The sequence below is a fragment of the Sapajus apella genome, unplaced genomic scaffold (genome assembly GCF_009761245.1).
Source record: "Sapajus apella isolate SASKATOON/1434 unplaced genomic scaffold, GSC_monkey_1.0 scaffold649, whole genome shotgun sequence".
Lineage (NCBI taxonomy): Eukaryota > Metazoa > Chordata > Mammalia > Primates > Cebidae > Sapajus > Sapajus apella.
Genome location: NW_022437575.1, coordinates 10,421 through 16,133, shown reverse-complemented (window position 1 = coordinate 16,133; position 5,713 = coordinate 10,421). Strand labels below are relative to the sequence as shown.

At 42.3% G+C, this 5,713-nt stretch overlaps 1 non-coding gene across 1 annotated transcript; it reads left to right on the top strand.

Moving 5' to 3' along the window:
- Window positions 1–1,749: 1,749 nt before the first annotated feature.
- LOC116546171 lies at window positions 1,750–1,856 on the top strand. The gene has a single exon (XR_004266608.1). It is a non-coding gene; the product is annotated as a U6 spliceosomal RNA (small nuclear RNA).
- Window positions 1,857–5,713: the final 3,857 nt, after the last annotated feature.

Here is a 5,713-nt window from a genome sequence, read left to right as displayed (position 1 = left end):
CCATCTTTCTGGATTCTCACCCTCAGTGTGAGAGTTAGCTGTTTCTTTCTCTCTCCTTCTTCTGTTTCTCTCTCTCTCTCTCTCTAAATAAATAAATCACTTTCTACAAACACTTTTGAGTCCAGCATTTACTGCGCACTGCGCCGTGGTCCACTCTCTCATTCTTGAGAGGGCAGGAGGCCAAGAACCTGGAGAAACGTCCTCTCAGGGGAGCTGAGGGTACGCTGAACCCCAATATTACACTCCTGCCTCAGCCTTCCAAAGCGTTAAGATTACAGATGTGAGCCACTGCACCTGGCCTAAAATTAAATGTAAATGTCTCACCCAAATGCCTCAAAACGTGCCATAATTCCCAGACACATTTACAGATATTCTGAATATTGATTGACAAGTGTTTGGGGGTCACTATATAACTAACTGCCTAAATACCGACAAGAAATTACAGGATTCACTTGAAAACATAATCGCTACTATATATATAGCATCTACTATATTCAAGGCACTGTTCTAAGAACTTATATATAAATGTGCATAACTGTATAATCTCATTTCATCAGCACAAAGAAACACCAAGAGATAATGTCTATAATTCTAATTTTATTATTTTTTGAGACATTTATTTATTTATTGACTCATTCTGTCACCCAGGCTGGAGTGCAGTGGTGCAATCTTGGCTCACTGCAACCTCCGCCTCCTGGGTTCAAGCAACTCTCCTTGCCTCAGCCTCCAGAGTAGCTGGGATCACAGGCATCCGCCACTACACCCGGCTAATTTTTGTATTTTTAGTAGAGACAGGGTTTCACCATGTTCTCCTGGCTGGTCTCAAACTCCTGAACTCAGGTGATCCACCCGCCTCAGCCTCCAAAAGTGAGCACATCTCTAAATTACATGAGTCAACTGTGCCCAGGCCCTAATTTTAAAGATAAGAAAATGTGGCTTTGAAAGAAGGCAAGAGTTAAGATCTTGGCTTCAGGCCAAGATGGTACAGTAAATTTACCCAAATAACTATATATATAAATGTATCAAATATATAAATAAACAATGCATAGCTGGCTCAAAAAATTATATAAATATCTCTTAGGCATTGACAAGTAATATAAATGCAGAGTGGTAAGGCCTCTGAAGCCAGAGTCCTACTGGGCTCCTGGTTCAGAAGCAGGCAGTGGCAGCTGGGAGTTTGGCTTCCTTGGGGAACAGGCACTAAAAATGCTCCATGTAAGACAGAACCTGGCCTGGCACAGTGGCTCATGCTTGTAAACTCAGCACTTTGGGAGGTCGGAGCAGGAGGATCACATGAGCCCAGGAATTTGAGACCAGCTTGGGCAACACACAGAGGATCCATCTCTACAAAAAATTTTAAAACTAGCCAGGCATGGATGGATGCAGTGGCTCACACCTGTGATACTAGCACTTTGGGAGGCCAAGGTGGGGGGATCATTTGAGGTCAGGAGCTCAAGACCAGCCTGACCAACATGGTGAAACCTCATCTCTACTTAAAATACAAAAATTAGCCAGGCATGGTGGCAGGTGCCTATAATCCCAGGTACTTAGGAGGCTGAGGCAGAGAACTGCTTGAGCCCTGGAGGCGGAGGTTGCAGTGAGCCAAGATTGCCCCACTGCGTTCTAGCCTAGGCGACACAGCAAGACTCTGTCAAAAAAAAAAAAAAAAAGGCCATGACTGTACCACTGTACTGAAGTCCAGAGTCTGGGCAACAAAGTGAGACCCTTTCATTTAAAAAAAAAAAAAAGGCGCTCGCTTCAGTGGCACATATACTAAAATTGGAACAATATAGAGAAGATTAGCATGGCCCCTGCACAAGGATGACATGCAAATTCATGAAGCGTTCCATCTTTTTACTTTTACACTGTTGGTGGGAGTGTAAATTAGTTCAACCCTTGTGGAAGACAGTGTGGCGATTCCTCAAGGACCTAAAAATAGAAATTCCATTTGACCCAGTAATCCCATTACTGGGTATATATCCAAAGGATTATAAATTGTTCTATAAGGACACATGCACACGAATGTTCATTGCAGCACTGTTTACAATAGCAAAGACTTGGAACCAACCCAAATTCCCATCGATGATAGACGGGACAGGGAAAATGTGGCACATATACACCATGGAATACTATGCAGCCATAAAAAACGATGAGTTCATGTCCTTTGTAGGGACACGGATGAACCTGGAAACCATCATTCTCAGCAAACTGACACAAGAACAGAAAATCAAACACTGCATGTTCTCACTCATAGGCGGGTGTTGAACAATGAGAACACATGGACACAGGGAGGGAAGCATCACACACTGGGGTCTGTGGGGGGGAACTAGGGGAGGGACAGCGGGGAGTGGGGAGTTGGGGAGAGATAGCATGGGGAGAAACACCAGATATAAGTGATGGGAAGGAAGGCAGCAAACCACACTGCCATGTGTATACCTATCCAACAATCTTACATATTCTTCACATGTACCCCAAAACCTAAAATGCAATAAAATATATATTTAAAAAAAAAATGCCAGGCATGGTGGCTCATGCCTGTAATCCCAGCATTTGGGAGGCTGAGGCAGGTGAATCACCTGAGGTCTGAAGTTTGAGACCAGCCTGACCAACATGGAGAAACCCCATCTCTACTAAAAACACAAAATTAGCCGGGTATGGTAGAGTATGCCTGTAATCCCAGCTACTCAGGTGGCTGAGGCAAAAGAATCAATTGAAGCCGGTAGGTAGAGGTTGCGGTGAGCTGAGATCGTGCCACTGCACTCCAGTCTGGGCAACAAGAGTGAAACTCCATGTAAAAAAAAAAAAAAAAAAGAGAGACAAGACAATCCACCAGAGCTAGGGTTGGTGGTAGGGTTTCCTTACTTATACAGAAGGCTGAAAGCAACTGGCCAACTCTGCCTGGAGCTATGGCTTACAGGAAATAACTCTTAAATTGCTTGACACAGACACAGCTTCAAAAACAAGAAAGCAGCTGGGGTGGCTCACACAGGTAATCCCAGTACTTTGGGAGGCAGGTGGATCACCTGAGGTCAGAAACCAGCCTGACAAACATAGCAAAATTTTGTAAAAATACAAAAATTAGCCAGGCATGGTGGTGCACACCTGTAATCCCAGCTACTCAGGAGGCTGAGGCAGGAGAATCACTTCAACCCGGGAGACAGAGGTTGCAGTGAGCTGAGATAATGCCCCTGCACTCTGGCCTGGGCAACAGAGTAAAACTTTCTCAAACAAAAACAAAAACAAAAAGATGCATCTACCTGCTAGTTCTGTGACTGGATCCGTAATATCTGCAATATCAACAGGATCTCTAAGGAGCAGGAACTCTAAACTTTGTTCTTTTGGGGTCTAGAAGCAATCAAAACTACTTACAGGGAAGAGTGAACACAAGAGGCACAGTGAAAGTTAGCCAGTTCTCAACAGAAGACCACTAAAGCTGCTGTACATCTTGAATAATGTTCCAATCTTCATTTCCTGAATATGTATCTATTGAGTCTGCTTCTGTTGCCCTCTCAAATCTCTCAGTATTTATAGGATAAATTCTCAGCAGTTAAGGTAACCACAAAGAACACACTTAAACCTTTTCTACCCTCCCAACAAACCAGCAATCATAATCTGAAAATATTTTTTTTTAATACAGAGTTTTGCTCTTGTTGCCCAGGCTGGAGTGCAATGGTGTGATCTCAGCCACCGCAACCTCAGCCTCTCGAGTTCAAGAGATTCTTCTGCCTCAGCCTCCTGAGTAGCTGAGATTACAGGTATGTACCACAATACCTGGCTAATTCGGTATTTTCAGTAGAGATGGGATTTCTCCATGTTGGTCAGGCTGATCTCAAACCACCAACCTCAGGTAATTCCATCCTCCTCGGCCTCCCAAAGTGCTGGGATTACAGGCATAAGCCACCTCACCCAGCCTGAAAAGATCATTTTTTAATGCAATAAAGTTACAAAAACCTATTCGTGATAGCTCTTGAAAAGTACAAAAATAAACATCCAGATTTACCAGTTAAAGTGTCTGCATCTAGATTTACCAATTAAAGAAAAGTGTCTTTATAACTAAATTTGTTGAGTAGGCCTAAGCAAACTTTAAAGTGGTATGGAATCCCTCATATTTAGCTTTCCTATTATCAACCAGACACAGGACTTTGCTACCACTAGGAAGGAAGTGGTTTCCAGTTTTAGGATGACACAATTAAAAGGTTTTAAAAAGGAATTTAAAATACTCTCAAGAGAATAACTTGAAATAAAAACTATGTTTTAGTAAAATACAAGTCAAATTAGTAATCCATCACTTAAATCCTAGATCTATGTCTGCTACTACCTACCTGTGGGACTTTAGCTAACCTCCCTAGGCTTCAGGTCCTTGATCTGTTTTAAAAAAGAACACTTTATGAGGTCTCTTGGGCTCTTCTAATTCTGGCATCATAAAATTCTATTAAATGTATGACAGGAATGTATGCTAAGTGTAAACATATTCAGCATTTACACAGTGTTTTCAACACCTTTAAAAAACTTTACCAGTGCCATCCACCACTTTCTCCTCCCAAAGTCACATAAGCAGAATCTAAAAACAAAACATGGCTAGGCACAGTGTCTAGGCTAGTGCCTGTAATCACAGCACTTTAGAAGGCAGAGGTCGGGGGAGCTCTTGAAGCCAGGAGTTCGACTAGCCTACGGAACATACCAAGACTCTGCCTCTAAAAAAAAAAATTACCCAGGCATGGTGGTGCATGCCTGAGTCCCAGCTACTGAGGAGGCTGTGGCAGAAGATCACTTTACCTCAGGAGTTCAAGGCTGTAGTGACTATGATCACACCCACTGCACTCCAGCTTGGAAGACAGAGTGAGACCCTGTCTCTACAACATTAAAATTAAAAACAATTACTTGGTACATTCTCTGGAGTTTTTGGCAAAAAAAGAAAAAAATTAAAAACATTTTCTGAGATATTTGCAAAATAATTTTTAATATGGTAGAACTTTAATTGAGGTATAATTTACATATACTAAAATTCATTCTTTTTAGTGTACACTCCTGAATTTGAAAAACACACAATTATATAACCAACACTACAATCAAGATACAGAACAGATACAGAAGATATATAGAACACCCAAAAAATTTCCCTCATGCGCTCAGTAGTCAAACTCTCTTCCAATTCCTGGCAACCACGGGTCAGTTTTCTTTCCCTACAGTTTTGCCTGTTCCAAAATACCACAAAAATGAAATCACACAGTATGTAGTCTTCTGACTTCATTTAGCATAATGCATTTGACACTGAACAATGTTAGTGAATGCATTCATTGCAAAATAGTATGCCATTGTATAGATGTGCCAACCTTTATCAATTTACCAGTTGAAGTGCAGATGCATTATTTCCAGTTTTGGGCAATTATTAGGTTGGTGCAAAAGTAATTACGTTTTTTGCCATTAATATAGCATTAAAGGCCAGGCACAGTGGCTCACGCCTGTAATCCCAGCACTTTGGGAGGCCGAGGTGGGTGGATCACGAGGTTAGGAGTTCAAGACTAGTCTGGCCAAAATGATGAAACCCTGTCTCTACTAAAAATACAAAAATTAGCCGGGCATGGTGGTGGGCACCTGTAATCACAGCTAGTCGGGAGGCTGAGGCAGAGAACTGTTTGAACTCGGGAGGTGGAGGTTGTAATGAGCCAAGATCACACCACTGCACTCCAGCCTGGGCCACAGAGCAAGACTC